Source organism: Panthera tigris, chromosome A1 (genome assembly GCF_018350195.1).
Source record: "Panthera tigris isolate Pti1 chromosome A1, P.tigris_Pti1_mat1.1, whole genome shotgun sequence".
NCBI classification, from domain to species: Eukaryota; Metazoa; Chordata; class Mammalia; order Carnivora; family Felidae; genus Panthera; species Panthera tigris.
In genome coordinates, this window is record NC_056660.1 from 138,132,514 (window position 1) to 138,156,269 (window position 23,756).

Genomic DNA, 23,756 nt, shown 5'->3' on the forward strand with positions numbered 1-23,756 from the left:
CCAATAAACTCCTGCCCGTGCCATGCTTTGGACTTTTCAGAACTTTAGTCCACAAAGTGTTGGGTGGCCAACAGTGTGGCTTTTCCCCGGTCAGGCCACCTTTTTTCGTCACCTAAGAAAAGCCTATCAAGTTTTGTGTGGGGCCCTCAGTAAATCTCATTGAGTGATTCCACACACATTAACTACCCGAAGAAGAAAGGGAAAATCAACCGTGTTGATTTTCCAAGGTGAGGAGCCTAGATTGTGTGGCATGAAGTGTTGAGGCCCCTTAGGGCATGGTGGACAGTCCAAACCATAGGCAGAGGTGGAGCAGGAGCACGGCTCTCGTCAAATACCTCCAGAGTCCCAGATCCTTCCACCTGTCAGAGCAGAGGGGTGGTGAGCATTCAGGAAGCCCTCAAGTGCCGAGTACGAGAGGGGCCTTGAGGCAGGGACTACACTGGGGTTCCCGAATCCTGGGTGAAGAGACTCAGATCCAGATTGTTCACTGGCATTCCCCCTGCCCAGCCCACTTTGGGAAGAAATCTTCCAGCACTGAGACCTTTTCCAGGACATCCTCCTAACTATAGGGGGTGTTTGAAGCAAAAAGACCACCTAACTGCAGTAAAAAAATTAGTTCCCTAGTCTAACTCCATCCTTACTATGTTCTAGAAATTAAGCAAATTACTTCATGTCGTATGAGCTGTGTTCCTCATAAACTTCTTATGATGACTAATTGAAATGGTATATATTACTAGGCAATGTTTATTACGCATTTCCTATAAGCCAGGCACAGTGCTAAGAAAATAAATACCCCAGTGTTCAGATGAGAAACAAAGTAAATCACGAAGACTAGGTAACTTGCCCAAGGCCACACAGTTAAAACAGCAGATACCTAACACACATCGTGGTTGTTTTGTTTATCACTTTAGAATAATGAGAACCTTGGCTACTGCTATAATACATTCAATTATATATATATATATATATACACATACACATATATATGTATATATATACACATATACGTATATATATATATTTAGATTTATATAATATGTAAATTTATATAATAATTTTTACTATAAATAATTTATATAATATACATAAAATTTTTTTTTTGGCAGAATGCAAAACTTAGAAAAAGGTTCGCCCAGGATAGCCATTGTTGTGTGATTAAATTTGAGAGTTTGATTAAGCCAGCAGGGGCATTTTGCTATTGCTGTTTGGTTTGCTTTTGCTATGAGGGGCCACAGCCTTCACAAGCACCCGGAAATCAAGATGGCTTCCTCTTCTAGACTTCCGGTAACAACTTTGAGGCTGAGTATTGGAGGCGAGGATGGGACATACAGAAATGGCATGTAAACACTCAAGAGCTGAAGGCAAATCATAGAAAATATGCCACACTCTTACAGGAAAAGCAGATTTCTATTTTATACGGGCGATATTGACAAGAATTCCAGGCCAGCTGCTCCAAACGGCAGGGGTAACTTTTTCAAGCCGATGATGTTTTCATCTCTACAGGGGCCCAAGTGGAATCCAGCTGACCAGAGTTAGCAGTTCTAGGGCAGAGAATCGCTCGGTTGAAATCGCTCCTTTGTTCTGCTGTCCCAGAGCAGAGGCACCCTCAGTTTGCTCAAGCCACTCAGCCTTGGAGACGCTCACTTCCATTTCTCTAAGTGAAGGGGATAGGCCATGCAACATGAGGAGGGGGTTACCTTGAGCTTTCTTTCTGTTCCAAAATTCTGGGATTCTTAACAATGTCAAAGAAGCTACTTAGACTCTACTTTAGGTAAAATAACCGGAATCCAAAATAATGCTTGGCTTTGGCCAAGTACACCATTCCTAACACTTTAGAGCACGCATTTCCTGTCTCTTTCCAGAATGGCTTTCATAGAAAGGCTTATCCCACAAGATACCTCAGAAGCCTCACGTTGTTCTTCCTTCTCTTTCCCTCCTCCTTCTTCTTCACCTTCTTTACTATTGTCGTCATATTTTTGTATGGGGAAGGGGGCGTTTCATTTGTTTGTCTTTACAGAAAGTTCCTCGCACTGCTCCGATTGACTTAGTAATGAGAAGTAAACCGCAGAACTCCTAGCTCCCTCACGTACATACTGAAGCTTTGGAATACATGCCCACCAACACACCCCTGATTCACACTGATCCAAGAGGGTCCCATTAAGAGGCCCGAGCTAATAGGTTCTTGAAGCATAAATTACTATATTCCTATCATGTGACTCTACCTCCTAGACCACAGGTAACTGGTCCAGGCACAGATGCCTGACCTAAGAGCAGTCAGTCTGAGCTGGCCTGATACAAAAGTCACAGCCAGTAAAGACAATGGGGACAAGTGGAACCTCTTAGATTCTCATGCCTGAAGAGTCTGTGAATTAGAAAAAGAAAAAGAGAGAGAGAGAGAGAGAGAGGGAGAGAGATTCATGAGTTGGAAGGTGGGAAAGGAAACAGAAGCTGACAGCAGAAACCTAGAAGAGCAGAAGCCACAGGCAAGAGAAACCTTGGGTAGGCAGGAGCGAAGGTAAGTCTGGAGTACTAGAAAGCAGAAACCAAGGGACATACAGAAGAGAAGATGAGCTACTCGGTTGTGTAGTGACTCGAACAGCAGAAATTAGACAATTCCTGCCGCTCTAGGGCAACAAGATAATCCACTTCCTAGAGTTGCTTTTCATCCTGCATAACCTCCCGGTTCCTGCTATACATTCCATTTGCCATGAGACTTGGCTCTTTGTAGTTTCCCATGAGGTGTGGTACAGATTTCTGCCTGCATGTAGCCATCAATGAATCTCCATTTCTTCCTTGTAACCTGAGTCAGTCTCCCTTTCCTATGATCAAAAGTGCCTATTAAATATAAGATGCCACATGGACTCAGCTGAATGATGACTTTTAACCTGTGTACAGCTTTGTTGACACCGATGCTTCTGTTCTGGAAAATTCCAGGGCTCGTATCCCATTTTAAAAAATGCTCTTAACTTTTTATTTCCACAATGCTCTTCTGCCCTCTTTAACGTACTTCTCACAGTATCTCTAGCCCCCTGTAACTAAAAGCTCTGATACTGTTACTGCAACTACCACCTTATGTTTCTACCCTTCCAGACAGATTTTTCCAAGTGATTTCCTGTACATAATCTCTTTTGAACGTTGCAATAACCTTATGAGATAATAATAATAATACCTAATATTGTTCAGTGCTCTATAATTTAAAGGTGACTTTTATATACATGATCTCCTTTGATTAGATTCACTTAACACTATGAGGCATTTTTCTCATTGTACACACAAGCAAAGTGAAATTCAGTGATGACGAAGAATGCATCCAAGTTCACACAACAAAGAATGGTTTCTACTGGGATTTTTGGGCCTGCATATCAGTGTTAAAATGTTTGGGACCTTTCTTTCCTACCATGACCAGGAGCTACTCTTAGACATGCTCATATGGCATTGCAAGTGTCTCGTTTGTTGTCTCTATTAAGTCAAAGATCCCTTAGGTTTGCCAGGCACCAACCATCTCGTGTGACTGTGGTCTGTCCACCTGTGTGGCTGCCACTTCTTTGCCTTCCATAGGTGTGCCAATAACCCACTGATAATATTAATTTAGCATATAGACCTGTTTCTTCCTGGTCACCGAATCCAAGGCACACGTGTTCCATAACCAGGTTACCTGAGGCAAAGCCTTGCTCGAATTCAGAGGGCTTGTTTTTAATACCCGAAAATTGACAATGTCAGAGTAGTGAACCAAGCCACCTGCTATAAATGCATTGTACCGTTTCGGCTTGTGGGCCAGAGTGTTGAGATCATTTTGGTTTAAGAGTGAGACAGAGAGAGAGGCTCAACACATAAATTGTTGTTTGTTCTCCTCTTAATAAATGCGGTTGCTCTAATGAGAGCACGCAAGGCTCAAAGCTTATCGTTTTATTCCTTAAATAAGACCTTGATATTCAGTACCTCCTAGTCCTGTCATTTGAAAGCCGGGGGAGGGGGTCAAATTTAGTTTGCCCCAGTAGCTGTTCTTTCCAGGCACACAGATGGCTGATGCCGTTTATAATGGCAACTCTGGTGAATAGAGCAGCATTATACATGCAGTAAAGTAACAATATGTGAAACAGCATGAGCTGTTCTGAAGCGCTCCTCCGCAGCGCCCGAACTACCGCAGAGAGGGGCATTTGAATAAAAGTCAGCACATCCGTGACACATGACCTCCACACCATCAGTCAAGACTTTCTGGCTGATGCCCGACAGAGCCTCAGACTCTTCAAAATGTCGTATTCTGGGCACCTGCTTACCAGCTCAGACCTGGCTACAAGATGAATGTTGTTTGCCATTTAAAATCTGATGATCCCTAGCATATAAGACTGCCCAGAATTGATCTTGGTCCTACAAGAACTGGGTCAAACTACATGGTCCCCCTTCACACCGTGAAGACTCGACATGTGTCTATTACCCTGGATTATAAATGCACCTGTAACACTTACTGCCGTGCTCATACTGGGAACTCTATTTGGAATTACTTGTGTCACACCCCGATAATACAGGACTGTGATTCCCCCAACATATCATGTGGTTTCACTCTTCTGTGCTTTACCACACCCTGTTTCCTGTGCCTGGAATGTCCTTTTTCTTGTGGGGGCCTTAAAAACTCCTCCTGATCTTTTAAGACTTCCAGATCAAGCATCATCAAGACTAGATTAAAAATCCTAGAGAAACACGTGTACCAGGAAACAAACACAAATGTTCATAGCAGTAAAGAGCCAGTGGGAGTGGGTAAATTGTGGTACGTTCATACAGTGGGATACTACATGTGGACTGAAAGAGGCCAAGACATGAAATAATATATACTCTTATGATTTTCTATATATAAAGTTCAAGGCAGGCAAAATTAAACTATAGTATTTAATGATATAGATAGATAGATAGATAGATAGATACATATATACATATAATCAAACTATAAAGAAAAGGGCAGCTGTGATCCCCATAAATGCAAGAACAAAGAAGCCTCCACAGAAAGATGAGAGGGTTGGGGGTATGGGGACTTCTGGGTTGTAATGCTGTTCCATTCCTTGAAATGGATCAAGGCAGTTTCCTCTTCATTCTTTGTTAGACTGTACGTTAATAGTTTGTGCACTTCTCTATAAGTATCTATATTTAATAACTTTTTAAAGAGGTAAAGGGGAAAAAAACTGAGGACAGACACTCATGGTTAAGAAATGTCATGAGGTTCCTGGATGGCTCAGTCGGGTAAGCATCCAACTCTTGATTTAGGCTCAGGTTATGATCTCACAGTTCATGAGTTCCAGCCCCACATCCGGCTGTATTCTCTCCCTCTCCCTCTCTCTCTCTCTTTCTCTCTCAAAATAAATAAACTTAAGGAAATAAAATAAATGTCACAAGAAATTCAGACATCATCGTCCTAATTAAAGAGTCCATTTTAATGGACAGAGGGACCCCTCTTGCAGTCACTTATTAATAGGGAAGCCCCCTGAATCAATGTAAAACTTGTCAGTTTAGAAGAAGGGTATACCACGGCTACTGTAGCATAAAATATGTGTTTATGGAAAATAAGTTGATTCCGCATATATTTTTTTGAAGATGCTAAATTCTTGCTTTGTTTCGTCTGCCTGGAGCAGGACCTTCAGAAATGCGGTTCGTAGTGTTTGCTTTCTCCTTCCCGGAGTCATCTCTTCTACAGAGGCAAATTTTAAAGCTGGTCTGTAATCCAGCTTTGCTTGACATTATGACCACATGCAATTTTTTATTTTTTTAATGGGAAGTAATTTATAAACTTCCTCGATGTTAGAGGGAAGAGAGGTGTATCACAGGTGATGACGTCCTGTCTACTCCAGTCCCCAACCCCCAACCATGGCTGCAATTGGATATGGTCCACTTCTTCTTTTCCCATCCTAAACTGGTGTGCACTACTTTGTGTATTAAACAAGGCCCTGTGAAATGAGTCTAATATCCCTGCCACCCCAGCACATCAGCACTAGGGTCTATGACACGCTCCAGAGTATAGGTAGAAATTATATGTTCCAGGCTGGAGATGCGCTTTTGGTCACTTCTTTTGTAAGCACCAGAGATCCATATTTTATGGGGAAGTTCAAGTTGGGGATGGATGGGTGATATAATCAGCTGAGTGGCTTGAAATTTTGCCTGTGAGCCAAAAAACCCGAACCAAAGGAGGTGAGATAGAAGGCGGTACCAGGACTTCTCTGAAATCTTGAGGAAAAATCTAACCACATGGCAAGTGCCTTACTCTGGCTAGAATTGGCAGGATGCCTAAAATAAGGCACAAGGTGCTGAGAGCAGGGGCAGCGGGGTGAAGTTTTGTTTTGTTTTGTTTTGTTTTAACTTCTGGAAGACTTTACTTAAGTTATTACATGTTGTAATGTTATATCGAGGAAGAAGGATTTTATAAAAAGAGAAAGGAATCTGCTGGAAAAACAAAGAGAGACGGAGATATAGAGAGAGTGAAATTCAAAGAGACCCGGAACACAGAGGAAAACAAAGATGGAGAGAGGTGCTGGAAGCAGAGATAAACTGAAAGAGAGACCGATGGGGGTGGGGGGCATAGACAAGAACTTTTCCTTGCCATTATTCAGTTTTTTAAGTTGGGATGTCAAAAGAGCACTCTTTGTGTCTCTCCAGGTTAGTGCTGTACGTACTTAACCCCGTTTAATTACTATGATGGATTGCATATTTGCCACCAAAAGCCTTGTTCTCACTCGCCCTGACTACTAATGGGCTGTAAACATGGCCTTTTAAAAAGGAGCCAGGTTTGATGTGGATTTGTGTTCACCTATGTTAATGGTATGCAGGAGGTAGATTAGCTGCCGGCTGCCAGTGACTCGATGCATCCCCTTAGCCTGGCCCAGGACAGCTTGACAGAGGGCGCTGACCTGGCTGCATGCAAATCCAGGCTTCTATCACCCAAAGAGCCATCTCCAGCAAAGCAGAGCATTGATAGCAGGGGCAGAAAGAGCTCCCGTTACTGTTGGAGGTGCAGTTGAGTCCTAGGGACTCTTTCAGCGTGATGAGCAGCTTCAGCTGCAAATAACTAAACAGCTTGGAAGGGAAGGGGCTGGGGAGGTGGGGAATTAATGAGCTCCAAGCAGCAAGAGTTACAGCATAATTAACTCCCAGACGGTCTCGTGGATGGTACAGCAGGGCCACACAACCCAACCCAGAGCTTCCTCCCCAGATAGAATTAAAGTTTAATTCAGTGTCAAGGGGGCATTAGAAAAACAGCCCAGCACAGGACCAGAGGGAGCAATCAGTGAACTTCACTGAGAAAGGGTCATGCTTTGGCCACTCCTTCCTGCATAGATGGCTGAGTGGGTGGGTTTTAAGGTGAGACTGTTAGATTGTCTGAAAGAGACTAAAGGAAGTCTGAGTCTGGGCCATTTGGGAAAGAAAATGATGGAAATATCTGCCTGATGCCTGGAGAAGCTATTTGTTTTGACTACTGCTGCTGCTATTTTCCTTAAGGTTAGAGTCTACAGGACTGTGAAAAACCAGTGCCCTGAAACAAGAAAGAGTTTTCTCTCCAAGCAGCTGGGAAGCCCTATGCTTTTGGCCCCAGCAGCCACCTCGGGTATTCCATGCTCAGGACATGATCACTGGCCTTACCTGGTGTATTTAATCCCCCAAACAGATCATTGTTAACATCCCTTCCTCCATTCAACCGAATTATTTTCATCAAAATCTTGAAATAAAATTAAAAATAGCATTGCCAGAAAAGCCAGTGAAAATCTCACAGGCAGTGAAAATTTTCCTTTATTATACTTTATAATTTGCCAGTAAAAAAAAAAGAAAAAGAAAAGAAAAAGTTTACTGTATGTACATAAAAGGAAAAAGCACTTTTTGTCCAAGAATTTTACATTCAAATTACAGTTTGAACTTTGATCCTTTCTTTATAATATGTGATAATATTACTTTACATAAAGAATCATTCACTAGCTTCTAAATAAATTTTAATCAAATCAAAATGTTTGCAAGAAGTACAAATTGGCTAACTATGAAATGATAACATTGTGGTGACATTTTATTTACTGGATTCACTCTTTCATTTAAAAACAATCATACTTTTAAAAGAGCACATTTTGGGGCACCTGGGTGGCCCAGTTGGTTGAGTGTCCGACTTTGGCTCAGGCCATGATCTCGCAGTCTGTGAGTTCGAGTCCCGCGTTGGGCTCTGTGCTGACAGCTCAGAGCCTGAAGCCTACTTCGGATTCTGTGTCTCCCACTCTCTGCCCCTCCCCTGCTCACGCTCAGTCTCTCCCTCTCTCTCTCAAGAATAAAATAAACATTAAAAAAAATTTTGTTAAAGACCACATTTCAATTTTAAAGATATTGTTCACATTCAGTAAGATATTTCAGGTACAAACTAAAATTTACACTTAACAAAAACATTATACCCCACAGGTTTATCAGTGTCCTTGTTTCAAATTTCAAACAGAAATAACACTCAAAATGCTCAAAGACAATGACAGAAATGAGGTAATTCAAACTGTTTTCTTATCTTCTGAAATTATTATTTACTTCAAATCTAGTGGGTGTTTTTTTTTAATTCTTTTTTTTTTTAACGTTTATTTATTTTTGAGACAAAGAGAGACAGAGCATGAATGGGGGAGGGTCAGAGAGAGAGGGAGACACAGAATCTGAAACGGGCTCCAGGCTCTGAGCTGTCAGCACAGAGCCCGACGCAGGGCTCGAACTCACGGACCGTGAGATCATGACCTGAGCCGAAGTCAGATGCTTAACTGACTGAGCCACCCAGGCGCCCCTCTAGTGGGTGTTTTTAATTTAATTTTTTTGAGACGGAGAGAGAGAGGGCACTTGTGCATGAGTGGGGGAGGGGCAGAGGGAGAGAGGGAATCTTTTTTTTTTTTTTAAGTTTATTTACTTATTTTGAGAGAGAGAGAGAGAGAGAGAGAGAGAGAGAGAATGTGAGCCACGAGAGGGGCAGAGAGAATCTCAAGCTGATAGTACAGGACCTGATAAGGGGCTGGATCTCACAAACCAAGAGATCATGACCTAAGCCTAAATAGAGAGTCAGACACTTAACTGAGCCACCCACGTGCCCCGAGAGAAAGAGAATCTTAAGCAGGCTTCACGCCCAACACAACTCAGGGCTTGATCCCACCTCCCTGGGATCCTGACCTGAACCGAAATCAAGAGTCACTCAACTGAGTCACCCAGGCGCCCCAAATCTAGTGTTGTGACACAGGAATGTGTGGTATGATGGTGTAGGGAAACAGATATATATAAGTTCAACTGATTCTGAACCATTAGGAACTGGTTCATGAAATAAAAGCATGTAGCTTATTCCCACAAAGCCAGGAAGTCTCTGAATTTACTTTCGTATAAAGTATAATGTGTATGAAAGAATACGTAATAAAAACATGCTGATTTCAAGCTTACACATAGCATTAAAACTTAACCAACAATAATCGCAGCTATTGTTTCAAATTTAGATCATTACAAGATTTTTTCAGGGAGGATATTTTATCGTGACATTATTTCGAATCGGGAGCCCAAGGTGGTAGCAAAGCCCATTTTAGCTGGTTTAATAACTGTTTTTAAATTCTTCGCGCATTTCAATCCCCTGTCGCGGAGATCAGGGTGGAATCTCATGGCCTCACCCTTATATGCCTCTGCCTGTTATTCTCTGCCCATTGAGTCCAGACTCGGGGATCATCTCAGTGGGGGCAGCCCAGGGCATGTGCACCAATACAGGACCAGAGTAAGGAGGAAAGGTACTGGGCAGGAGTCACATTATTGAGAAGCTGCTCTGTGTCCAGCCCACCACCAGGCATTTCCACTCACAACAGCGCCTTCATGCTTCACAACAACTGTTCACATGAGGGGTTCATTTTTTTCTTTAAGTTTTTTAATGTTCATTTATTTTTGAGGGAGACAGGCAGAACACAAATTGGGGAGGGGCAGAGAGAGAGGGAGGGACGGAATCCGAAGCAGGCTCCAGGCTCCGAGCTGTCGGCACAGAGCCCAATGTGGGGCTCAAACTCGCGAACCATGAGATCAATGACCTGAGCCAAAGTCGGATGCTTAACCAACTGAGCCCCCCGGGTGCTCCCCACATGAGGGGTTCTAATCCCAGTATTTGGAAATGGGGGAAAACAGACGACAAGAAGCTCAGGGGCCTGCCCATGGCACAAATGGCAGCATCTGAATTAAAACCCAGATAAGGCTAAGAACAAGGCTCAAGTTACCTCCTGAAGGTGAGCACCTCAGATTCTGTGGCACCCCTAAGAACATGACTTAGAATCCCCTGTGTACAGATGCAGTTAGTCCCACTGCTCTAGTTAGAATAAATTTCACCTCTCCTGGGCTCTCTCCCCAATTCAGGGAAATCACCCTTTGAACATCAGTGAACCACTAAACCTATGTCTCTTCCATTTGATTCAAGGAAATGGAGAAAGTTTATCGGAGCTTCTGGACCTTTTCTTCTTTGCTTTGCTTCTTGTCACTTCTCATTTCTTTCCTTCTTTTCTTTCTTCCTTCCTTCCTTCTTTACTGTTTCTCGCTCTTTCTCTCTCCCTCTGCCTTTCTCTCTTTCCGTCTTTTTGCCTACTTTTTCAGTATACTTGCTTACCAACCTCTGTAGCTTGGGGAAAAATGCTGGAGCTATTGCATTTGGTTCCAGAGAATTGCTCACAGGAGACCTTGCATATTACACACATGTCCAAAGAGCTGATGGATCTTTTTTATGTCCTCTTTATTACTAACGCTTAGGGAAATATCTTGTGTCTCTCTTTCTTCTTCCTACTATATTAAAAAATGATAATCTAGCTCTCCATATGTCCTGAGTATAGCTGAGGTCTTGCCTATTGGTTAATATTGATTAGTATTCCTTTATAGCTCCCTACAGGGTACATTATTGCCATTTCCAGAATCAGGTCACAGAAAGCTTTGGATCACAGAAGTGTAAGATTTGACAAAAATGAACCTGTAATCATAGTCTCTCCTCACCTTTACACTTCCAGGGAGAGCTATCTTGTCTCCTATTGTCTTACCCTTGAGTATGACCTAGAAAAACAAATAAAACACTGACCACCTCAGACTCCTGGGAGAAGGGTTCCTCCTCACTCACCAACAGGCCAAGAATGGTCTAGTGGGAACTAATGTGCCCAGCTGAGGTACACTGGGCCTGACACAGTCTTCCCTGAGCTTTGTCTCCTCTGGAGGCACACCCTTGAGAGCCTTCATTGCAAAGAGACAGGTGAGTGAGGAACAAGGAGAGTGATTGAGGGCTTCCTGTCCTTTCCATATAGCAGAGGGACAGGTGTTGTGCCCTTATTTTCCTCTTTATTAGTTTACCTATTCAAAATGCATTGGAGGAAAGCAAACAGCTTCAGAATGACAAAAATATATCAGGTAGGATTAGGTTCGGCTGCTTTTAACAAAAACTCAAATAAGTGACTTAATAATATACACATTTCTTTTCCCTCATGTAAAAGAAGTCCTCAAGTGGGCAGCCCAAGGCTGTAATGGCAGCTCCACAGCCATCAGGGATTCAGACACTTTTTGTCTTTCTTCTCCATCAGGCCGAGCATATGTCTTACATGTTCAAGGTCACTCCAGGATTCAAGATGGCTGTTGGAATGTCAGCCATCATCTTTACTTTCTGAGACAGAAAAGGGAAGTAGAAAAAGGGCAAAAAGAAACTTCTCCCAGCTGAGGGAGCATTCTTAAAAATTTCGAGAAGCCCAATCAACAACTCCTTTTCATAGGAGACTTGGCAAAGTATTTCTTTATCCAGGCACATCACCACCCAGAATAAATTCAGACTCGACTGGTGAGGAAAAGGAAACACTCTTTGCTGAATAGGCATCCAGCAGTCTCTGCTACAAGCTATGTGTCAGCTCCTGGGCTAATAGCTTTGTATACATTATCTTGCTTCTTCCTCAAAACACCTCTACTAGCTTTATGCCATTAGAGTTAGGGAAGTCTTAGGAATTATCAAGCCAACAACTCAATTTTATTTTACTTAACATGTGAATAGAGCCTTAACATTTATAGAACTTCCCCCAAATATCATTTAATTCTCAACCCCCTCTCCCTTGAAATAAATAGTATTCTTAACTTGATTTTTCAGAGGAGGAAACTAAGATCTTGAAAGGTTTAAGTCAATTGGCTCAAAGTCAATTAGAGGAAAATTGGTCCTAGCACTCAGATCTCCTGACACCTGGCCCTACTTTTGTTCATGTCTTTTCAAAAATTTTGAAATACAGAAAAGTTCAGAGAATATTCCAAATGTCTAGCCACAAACTCAGAATTAACAAATGTTGAATTTTTGTCTTTTTTTTGAGAATTTTCTTCATTTAGATTAAAAAAAAATTAGTTGAAATCCATTTGGTACCCTACAGACTCCCCAGAGATAATCGGTATTCATTTGGTGGGTATCCTCCCGGTCCAGACCTTTCCATTTTAACTTCCGATTTGCATCCATAAATAAATTGTTTTTGCAGATTTTTTTTTCACTCAACATGTTTTTTGAGCTCTATCTAGGTTAGTGCATAAAGTTCAATCATTTTAACTGCTATGTGATATTCTCTTATATAAATATACAGTACCTTCTATTTATTTGTTTCCATTTTCCTACTGTATATATTGAGTGCTTACTCAATAAGCATGTGGGGAAGTATTCTAGGAGATTTTTATGTATTAGCTCCCTTAATCTTTGTAACAAATCCATGAGAAATGGGTTGTTATAACCCCTGTTGTACACAATGAGGAAACTACAGCCACAGATAAGGAATTTATCCAAGGTTTCACAGCTGATAAGCAACAGATCCGGAATTCAACCCCAGAGGAGATGATTCTGGAACCCCTACCCTCGACTTCTACTCTACATTACTTGGGCTTAATGCTCATGCATCCCTACCAGTACAGCCATACCTGTTGTGCAAATACTGTCCTCAGAGCCCTGCCGTCACCTAGTAGGACTCTCCTCGGGTCGATGGCCAGCGTCTGTTCTGAATGGTTGGAGCCTGTATCTACTCTATGGCTAAGTATTTTGAAAATCCCTCCTGTTCTATATTGACTGGAACATAGGTTTTCAATTCTTCACCCCTACCAAGAAGAGAACCTAGATATAGAAATGCTAAGTCTTAGATTATATGCACCAAAGGTTTTACTAAAAACTGGTGATTGCTCTCGATTGTTAAACTAATGAACTAATAAACTATACTAATACACTTATGTAATTTGTGTATTCTTCACAAATGCTGTCTATCATTAGTCTTCTTAATTTTGCCAGTTTGTTGGATGTGACGTGGTATCTCCTTGTCTTTATTTGCATGTTGCTGATTACTAGTAAGGTAGAAAAGGTTTTATATATATAAATATAATAAACATGTATATATATTTATTAGCTATTTAGGTTTAGTCTGATCTGAATTGCCTTTCTCTTTGCTCATTTTTAAAGTGGCTTCTATTTTCTTTTATGCACTTTTTTTCTTGATATAATTGGGACATTAATCTTGTGCCCATTATATCTGGTGCAAATTCCCTGCCCCTTCCCACCCTCCCCCAATCACTTCCAATCACTTCTTGCCTCTGACCCTATCTTTGTCTTCTGTCATGTAGGAGTTTTCGATTCAATGTTGTCAAATCTATAAATCTTTTTCTTTATAGGACGCACTTCTGGTACTTTAAGGAAAGCCTTCTCACTTTTGAGGTAGTAGAGAAATTCTAGGTTTTCTTCTAATAGTTTTATAATTTTATTTCTTGAATTTACCTCTCTGTATGATATGAGGAAGGAATACAGTTGAATTTTCCTACTTGGAAATCATTCCAACACCATTAATTTAATAAGTTACCTTTTCCCCACTGATTTTTTAGTACCACTTCTAACATAAACAACCAAGTTCCATATATACACTGAGCCATTTGTTTTCTATACCACTGCACTGATCTATTTCTCTATTCTCAGTTTTTTCATTTTAATTCTCTAGCTTAGAAATAATGCATCACTGAGCCTAATACATTCTATCTACTTATACATTTTTTATCGTCCTGATGAGAAACACAAGCCTACAAGTTTGGTAAGCGCCTTATGGTTCTTTAGGAAGGTAGGCTAGAAGGCATATGGTGCCTTTGGTTTCTATGTTGGAGATCCCACTTGCACTGCAGACGGATCTAGGTATTTGGAGTACAGTTAAAGGAAAAATAAATTCTAAGTACAGTGAGTAAAAAGGGATGAGTCTTGATTTCTCCATCAATAGAGATACCTCACTGTTGATACCCATTCTCTAACATCTTCTGAGTAAATCCCAGTGACCATGCATCATTCATAATCAACATTCTTATTAATTTAGATGGACCAAATATCCCAGTTTTTGAAAGGACAAATGTATAAAGAAGACTGGCGGGGCTGGGGGGGGGGGGTTGGGGGGGTGTGGAATCAGTTTCAGAGCTTAGAGAACAAATTTTTAAATTGCATTGCTTTTTGTAAATGACTATCCAAACTATATAATGACCTGTAGTTTATAGTACTTTTCAGGGTTCGGCTGTCTCTATATATTTATGGCGTAGAATTTGACTTGGGAAAAGTTCTCTTCTGGAACAGTTACAAACACCATAGACAGAATGTGAGGATGGATCGATGTCCTGCACACAACACTCTGAAGTACAAATGAGCAAGGATGAAATAGATCCCTCACAGTCATCCTGAGATTGGCTGTAGCAGCATCTCTGAGAAACCCACCTCAGGCCTGGGAGTAGGGGGCGGGGAGGATGGGGGAGGGGTGGGATTGGGAAGGGCGGGGCCAGTCCAAGAACCGGCATCTCATGGAGCGTAACTTTGGATCATCACCTCAACCCAAACATAATGGTTAAAAACACGGCCTTCTTCTCAGTTAATGTTAAGAAGATCGTAGGCAGGCCTGATAAAAAAAAAATTTTTTTTTAACTCAAACCAACAGCTTTATTTTTCGTATTCTATAAACCATAAATTACCTGATCTGTAGAATCTCAAAGCTCCTGCAAAAGACCGCGGGATGGCAGCTTCGACAATCAGCCACAGGCCAACCAGAATATTGTTTTCAATATGAGAATGTATTTCTCCCAACAATTTGACTTTCATGGGCCAGTGGAAGGTGGGGGTGGGGGAGTGGAGAGGAGTAATCTCTACAGACATGCTAACTTTCCGGTTCTACCGCTGAAGTTGCATAAGAAATGGCATGATGTTCATTGCACAAAGCCAACATTCAAAATTCAGTCTCTCTATTTTCTGATCATCCTCCCTCCATCGTCCCCCTCTTCCCTTCCCCACCCCTGTCTTTTCCCAAATAAAATTTTACCAAAGGGAAGAGAGACCATTTTTAATAATTTAAGGAAACTTGAGGATATTTTTGATTTCGTGGCCTCCAATTTCTACAATTAAAATGAAGTATTTCTCGGTTTAAATTTAAATAAAAGAGCAGCCACCGTATACCCAAGGAAATTTCCCTTTAAAAATTTTTGTTCCGTATTCGAGCTGACATGGCTCTTTTCATCTTCACCAAACAAAACAATTGGTTTTAAAAAGGGGAATAATCCAGGCTACTCATCTCTTCACTGCCCCAAGTTGAGCAGAGAATGAAATCAGAACTCTATCCCTGTCTTACAACTATCCTGGAGCCTCCCTGAGACATTGTTCCCTGGATCCATGGCTGGGACCATGTTTTAGGTAAAGCTGTGTTTTCACAAGATTCTCCTGCTTCCTCCAGGAATAAACCACCTGGGACAGGGTCCAAGACTAAAATGCCATGCGTTGAATTATGCATAATCGTGGGTCATGTTTGTGCAGGGCCCTATTGCAATTCTTCATAAATTTTTATTTCTTTTTAGCCTACTTCTTAACACGCAGCCCTGACTGGCATGCTTACATCAATTGCTCTGTTTTTCTTGCTTTGTTGTGGTTGTTTTAATGAAAACCCTTCCTCCTGAAAGACATCCGGCTGCATGCCAAACCTACGGAATCTATAGATTTTCCTCCCGGTATGGAAAACAAGAGCTCCGATTCAATTGGCCCACAAATACGTCTGCTAAAGGAGACTTTTCTCAAGTGTCACTCTGTCATTCGACGGGTATTTACTGAGCCCCGCAGGCTGTAGGCACCGTGCTGGTCTCTGAATACAAGGGTGAGTGAAACTGATGTGCGGAGTCCCTTCCTGGGTGATGGCGCGATCCAATGGGGGAGACAGTGGCGAACAAATCCCTAATTGCCCCTTGTGTTAAGTGGGGGTAGGAAGAAGGAGGAGACGCTGAGAGAGGGTGGTGCAGCGGAGAGTGCTGCCACTTTGCCACAATGGCTGAGGTAGACCTCTTGGAAGCGTCACATGGGAGCCAAGTCCTAAAAGAGGAGGAGGACCCAGCATTCGAGAGAGAAGGGGTATTGAGGGGACGTATCGGGAGAACAGCAGATGACGAGATCCTGCGGAATGCTCAGACCATCTCCACGGCCGCGTCTGCCCATCTGCCCTCCGGCCAGCGGTCACCGGGCAAGTCCAGTCCTTTTGCCCCTAGGAAGGCTTCCCGCCCGGCCCGCAAGCGTGGTCCTCCCTTTTCCGCAGCCTCCCGCGGCACCTCATCTGTTTCCCGTGACTTCCCACTTAGCCACATGCTGGGTTGTATTGTGTTCGGATGGTTCCTGCGGTGAAACTTGCCTCCCCCCACCGGTCTCGTAAACCCACTGAGGACAGAGGGCGTGCGGCCCTTTGTGTCCCGCACCACGTCTGCCGCGGCACCGGAGCGGAACTGCCGTGGGCTGCATTGAAAGGAACTGAAGATGTTTTAGCCTGGCGGGGCAGGTGAACAGCCGCGCGGCTAAGCCGCTTTTCTCTCTGCCTCTGCTCACATTAGACAAAATGCAAATAGATAGGCCCCCATCTCTCTCTGTCCTATTTAGCATTTATATGACACCTTTCAGCACAGAGAAATGAATAAGTGGAACCAGAAGTGGCTGTTCCATGTGCTCATCCCCCAGCCCGGCTGCAGCCAGGCATCTGGTCCCCACCTGCCCCCCACACGCCCCTCCTCCCCGAGGGGGCAGGCTGCAGGCATCCCCGCTTTGCTTTCAGCAGGGCTCTTCCCCCTGAGCCGCACACTGTTGAAAGAATGCATTGTCTGGGCTAAAGGGAGAACGCGGGTAGCACATTACAAATCTGAGCTGTTAAGTGATAAATGAGCAATGAAAAGCATCCTGACATCATTAAGGTGTTCCCGAACACGCTCTCCCCTCGCAGCCTCACCCCCATGCAACCGCGTGCAGACAGAATGGCTTGTAGGGTGACCAAAGCCTGGCTTAAGAGTCACCAGATTGGGCCGTTCCAACCCCATGGGGTTTTTCTAGATTCTGCCAGTTGGGAACACAGTCACTTCAAGAAACCGCTAGACTCGCATCTCTGCCAACGTTCTTAGAGGCATGGCTCTCTTCACCCATATAAAAATGAACTTGCCTTTTCACTGCTCATTGTATTCCCAGAGTCTGAAGTAGCCCTTCAGGACTACCTCCCACCCCCACATTCAGGGAGCCCTCCCCCAGGCCCCCAGGGCGCACACATCTGGACCGGGCACTCTGTAGAACCCACACCCCATCCCCCTGCCCCACCAGGACTCAGCACTGACAAGGAGTCGGGACAGACGGCCTGCAGGGTGACAGAGCAGCTTCTCTGACATTTATGAGATGAAATTCGCCAGGGCCAGAAAGGGCATCCCTTTAAAATCATTTAAAGAGCATCTTAACCCCTGCAATGCTTCCTGGGGGGGCTAAAAGCAACCCCTGTACTCTGACTCACCAGTGTTGTAGAACTCTAAGTTTCTAGAGAAGACCTCCATATTGGTTTCTAGAGAAGTTTCTAGAGAAGACCTCCATATTGGTTTCTAGAGAAGTTTCTAGAGAAGACCTCCATATTGGTTTCTAGAGAAGTTTCTAGAGAAGACCTCCATATTGGTTTCTAGAGAAGTTTCTAGAGAAGACCTCCATATTGGTCAGCATTGTCGGGGAAGGGAGGATCAATTAATTTCCTCACGGGTCGATGTCTGCTATTCTGCTCCCAGGGATCCCAGAGCCACTGGAGTAGAAGAAGGTACATAATTCTACAATAACATAGTGTGACAATATGGGAAAAGATGCTGATTCCATAGGTTACTAGATAAGTGACCTTAAACAGCTCACTTAGCATCTTGCTTTCCCTCTCTATAAACTAGGGGGAAATGACACCTGTCACATAAAATATAATGAGGATCATATAATGCCAAAAGTTACATGTTTAGCACAGGGTCTGGCACATAGAAGGGGAATGGTAAGTATGTACTGCTTATTGAGACCTACTCAACATATCCCACCTTGCTAAATGAGACTTTCTGCACTTTATTTGGTCCTCCAATTTAATCCTATAAGTCTCTAAGGTAAGGCCGTATTTATAATCACTGTGCTACCCTGCTCACCTTGTTTCCCTATGAGAAATATTTTCATGTCAGTGGCTATTCCCGTCTGCAATTTTCCTTTGAAAAATTGCTCCAGGATGGGTACTTCCTAAGGGGAAGCTTTCCCCATTAGCTAGACAGGAGGGGGAAATGTAAGGGCAAGCCTTGACCCACCATTACCAAGAAATCAACTGTGGAAATGAGTCATCTTTCTCTCGCCACTGGGCTGGACTTGGTGATTAATGGGAGACATTTAAGATAATACACTTTCTTGTTCAAGTTTTGAAAATTAAAGCTCCTAGAAATGTGAGCCCAGAGAAGGAAGAAAAAAGAATGAAGTAGAACAATATTCTCTTTCTAGTGGCTTGCTTTTAAAAACTTGGTCCCCTCCTGCCAACATTTACGGAATCGTCTGTCCCTTGTCTATGTCACATCGCTTTCCTTTTTTCCCTCCTCACCTCCAAAAGGACATTAGTTCCAGCCAAAATGGTTATCGTAGATGCCCAGCACAGTTTCCAAGTTACCAAACGAGACAGAGGGACAATTGATCGTACTGGCACAGGCCAGCGGTGGGAGATACGGGAGTAAGATGTGGGCCCAAACAAGCTGTTGTTGCTGTATCTCTTTCAAAGCATGAATCCACAGGCCGTGCCGGACTGAGCGCTTCAGATTCTTGGGAAAGAGATACCTCAGCCGGAGTCTCACAAAAGCCAGCCTCCTGAAGGCTCAGTCCCTCCTTGCCACCTTAGCAGAGCTGACCCACCTTATCCAAAGATAGCCTCTGAGCCCCAGCCACCAAGAGCAGCACCTTTTGGCCTCAAATGTCCCCACCAGAGTTAGGCCACATGAGTGATCGTGAATGACACTGACGGAGCAGTGTCCACTAGGTTAACAGGGCTTCTCAGCCTTTCATTTCAATATCAAAAGAGAGGCATTTAACGTGCGACTTGAAATTCCTCATTCATAAGGGCAAGGAAGCTGAGAGCCACTGGGAGCCTCACTTTCCACTGTACAGCTGGTAGGATCGGAGTAGGTAGGAGTCAGAATTGGAGCCTAGGTCTTTCTCTCAGCCTCTAGCCATGTTGCTGGAGAATGAAGAGACAAAAAAAAAAAAAAAAAAAAAAAAAAAAAAAAAAAGGAGGCCCAGAAAGTGAGGAAGAAGAAGGAGACAAGAGATGGGGAACAAGACCGAAAATTAAGATCCGGAACTCTGTGCTGCCTTGGAACGTGCTAAAGAATGGAGAGCCTCGGGGCGCCTGGGTGGCTCAGTCGGTTAAGCGCCCAACTTCGGCTCAGGTCATGATCTTGCGGTCCGTGGGTTCGAGCCCCGCGTCGGGCTCTGTGCTGACAGCTCAGAGCCTGGAGCCTATTTCAGATTCTGTGTCTCCCCCTTTCTCTGACCCTCCCCTGTTCATGCTCTCTCTCTGTCTCAAAAATAAATAAATGTTAAAAAAAAAATTAAAAAAAAAAAAAAAAGAGAATGGAGCTCCTCAATAGTGACCCACAGGTTGTTGTCCCATTTTTGCTCCTGAGGACAAACCCTCTAGCCAGGCGACCCCCCCGGCCCACACGCTCGGTGTTAAGCACTCTGAAAGTGCCACAGCCTTTACGAGACAGAGACGCCAGAGTTTGTCAAACCGGCAGGAATCACAGACATGTTGTCAAGCTGGGGCACAGGCTACCAGGGAGAATATTTGAACGTTTATTCACCAAGAGGAGCGCATGTGACTGAGTGTTTGCCCTGTGACAGCACCACAACCAGCCGCACACGCCCACGGCTTATCACCCCAGCCCTCAGAAACCGGGCTACACGTGTCACCCTAATTTTGCGGATGAGGAAACTGAAGCTCCGAAGGCTCATCAGTCAATTCGCTTAAGGTTCGGAAACTCTGTCGCCGGTCTGGGGAAAGGGCCCGGGCAGCAGTCTGTTTTCAAAGCACAACCCGTGGGGTCTTGTGATCAAGAACTTCTTGATGGAGCCGGCACAAAGATCCTGTGACCCCATCATCACATAAAGCCTTGCTTCATGAACTGTTCCCCCACAAATGTGCTTTTGGTGCCTGTTTCCCCTCCCCCCCCCCCCCAAACACACACAAATGTTTTATGTCTCTGATCACAGTATAAAGTCCCAGGAGTGATAAAAGACGTGAAGTCTTCAGACTAGGATTCCGCACAGTGATTGGACTCTTCTCATGTTTAAAGCAGGCTTTCCGTCAATTCTTCCATTTATTCTATGAAGTCAGTATTACTATGATTATTTCCATTTTACAGCCGAGGAAACACGGGCAGACAAGAGTCTAGGGACACAATACTAGTAAATGGCAGAGCTCTGAATTGAACACAGTCTGATTCCAGAGCATGGTCTAATTTATTATGATGTAATAGGAGTTGGGGAGAAGAGGGAGGGAAAAGGAGGGACAGAGGGAAAAACCATAAGTAGGAAGATGGAGAAAAACGTTAGTTTTCTAGGACTGCTGTATCCAAGTGCCACAGATCGGGTGGCTTAAACCACAGAAGTCTGTTGTCTCACAGATCTGGAGTCTAGAAGTCCAAGGTCAACGTCCTTTGACCTAACAGGGTCAAAGATGGCAGCGTACTTTCTTCCCAGCCTGTGAGGAAGAATCTATTCCGGGCCTCTCACCCACTTCTAGCAGTGTGGTGGAAGTCTTTGGCGTTCCTTGGCATGTAGAAACACCATTTATCTTGCATTTGTCTTCCTGATCTCTGCATTTATCTTCCACACGGATTCTGCCCTGTGTGTGGGTCAGTCTCCAAACTTCCCCTTTTTATAAGGATACCGGTCACATTGGATTAGGGCCCACCCTCACGACTTCATTTTAACTCGATTACCTCTTATAAAGACCCTGTAGATGAGCAAAATTTGCCACCCTCAAATATGTCTCTCTGTCATGTGGACTATTTTAGGCTGGTTATTTTTAAGAAACAAAATACTCAGGAAGAAACTTCGACTTTCCTCCTAACTGCCTGAAAGAACATAGATAGAAGTCCTGCTCCAGGAAGGGAGCTATCACCACAGATATAAGTACAGTATAACATGAACTAGGGGCAGTAGACAGGGAGGAACATAGCCAAGTCTGTGAATTCCTCTCTTTGCCCCATTGTGTCTGTACGGCCCAGCCAACATTTGTTCACCAAACATTTACTCTTTTTCATCTTTCTGTGGATCGTCTTCCTTCCCAAATCCCTACACCCTTCTCTCCTTCTAAGCCTTAATTGCCTGACTGTCTGTGGGCCTTATATTCTTATGGAGCTCCTGCACATACCTAATTAAATTTCCTTTTCTCCTGTTAATCTGTTTTATGTCAATTTGATTCTTGGACCAGCCAGGAAAATCTTGAAGGGCAGGGACAATTTTTTTCCTTTCCCAAAACCCTGTGTCCAAATAAAGTCCCAATCTGAGGGACTGGCAGTTAGGACTTCAACATATGAATGTGGGAAGGGGACATAATTCATCCCATAACACAAGTTTAGGGCCACACGGCCTGTTGGTTAAGAAGCCAGAGCTCCACAGGAGTAGGGAGGAAATGAATTCCTGAGAGGTGAGACTCAGAGCTACCTGGAGAACAGCTCTGGTGTCTTCAGATAAGGGTGGGTCAAACTTCAGCAGAGGCTGAAGGAAAGGCCAGCTCAGGCTTTCTCTGGCACCAAGAATGAGCACTCACCCACTGATTACTGGCATTTCCTGGCAGTGCCTTGGGCACTGGGTTGCACAACCCTCTCATCAATGAAAACCAATAAGCTTTAAAAACGGAAAAAAAAAATCCTAAACAACAACAACAACAACAAAACCACACGCAAAAAAAGAGTAACTTTCTGTTGTCTGTGAAACCCTCAAAAAAATGTCAACAAGTGCTGAGTCAGGAAATTCTCCCCTAATAGCTTTTGTTGGAAACGTTTAACATTTCAACTTTATCTCTTCTTTTCTTTCAGACAGCTTCTCAGAGGTATTCAAATGCAACAATACCATCATTCAGGACTTCTGGCTCCCAGAGGACTCGGTCTGAGGCAAGGCCAACACATACCCTTATGGAATCAGACCTGCTTAAACACCCTGAGGAGCTGTTTTCCTTCAGCCTTTCTGAGCTGGGGGAGAGGAGGACAATATGGCTGATACACCAGTGCCTTGTTGGATCTGGCCACCAAAGAGAGCATCCCCTACATAGGGACTCCTTAGCAGACACACCCCCAAAGCTTAGGTATCGTCTCCGGCAGTGGGCAAATAATACCAAGGAACCTCCAGAATGGGCCTTTCCATACCACCCAGAAACTCGTGGTCACCCTCCCATCACAGATCAAAAGTTTAGCTAAGGAAGGACCACGGCACTTACTTATTTCAGCTTTCCTCACACCTCAGTCTTCCATGTGGGGTCCCAAGACCATTCTGATATCCCTGCCTCCCTATGCTACTTGCTACCCTGTGATTTTTAGCTTCCTGGCCACCTCCATGGTCTTCCCATTCATGTCTCACAGAAGTGGGGTGGCCATCTTCTTCTGAACCAAACAAGCAAATGGGGATAGAAGCAGAAGTGGTGAGTAAAGTAGGCAGGGAGAGAATATCCAGCAGGAAGGGATGTAAGGCCATTTGTCCCCTCACAGAGCAGCTAGCGATTTGGTGTGGCCTAAGCTGGTTGCTGCTGGCCTAATCAATATGTGCTCCGTCTTAATGAAACACCACTTTCTGGTCAAAGGGGTCAAGAGGCATTTTTTTTTTTTTTAATGCAGAGCAATAAACATCAAGGAAAATAGAAGCATAGTCCCTTCCCACCACACTCAGGCCCAAAGGCACAGCCTGCTTGTAAAAGTGGATTCACGAACTTCCAGGTAGGCGTCCAGTGAGTCTTCGATGGAAAGTTCATCCTTCCCACTAACTCGGATGGAAAAAATGACCCCAATGTTCTCGACCTTGAGCTGAAAAGTAATATGTACGGAACAAAACAGGAGCCAGTATCAAAGGTAATCTTTGGCCATACAGTAATCATGCTAAAATAAATACTACATCAACATCCATTGATTAGGATATTTATTATCTAAATATGTGAGAGTTGAAGGAGGAAGCTGAGCTAGCAACCTTCGCCCTTTTCAGCATGAGCATAAGACATCGCTGAAGACACCGAGGAAAGGGCTGGGCTCGCCATCTAGACACAGACTTGCGAGCTCAGCCCAGCAGTCAGTGGGCTGGAGCCACCCCAAGAAAGGCTGGGAGGCTGAGTCACAGGCATCACTCACGCAAAATTGAGAATTTTCACATTTTTCTGACCGTGCCATATTTGTACGCTCATTGGCCCGTAAAGAAAGGGCAGGGAAGTAAG

At 43.7% G+C, this 23,756-nt stretch overlaps 1 long non-coding RNA gene across 1 annotated transcript in view; it reads left to right on the top strand.

Annotated features, from left to right (window-relative positions):
• LOC122239414 overlaps nt 1-23,454 on the top strand; it is a 31,372-nt gene extending 7,918 nt beyond the window's left edge. Inside the window, exon 3 of the long non-coding RNA XR_006218475.1 lies at nt 22,378-23,454. This is a non-coding gene — a long non-coding RNA (uncharacterized LOC122239414). The remainder of the gene's footprint in view (nt 1-22,377) is intronic.
• Nucleotides 23,455-23,756: the final 302 nt, after the last annotated feature.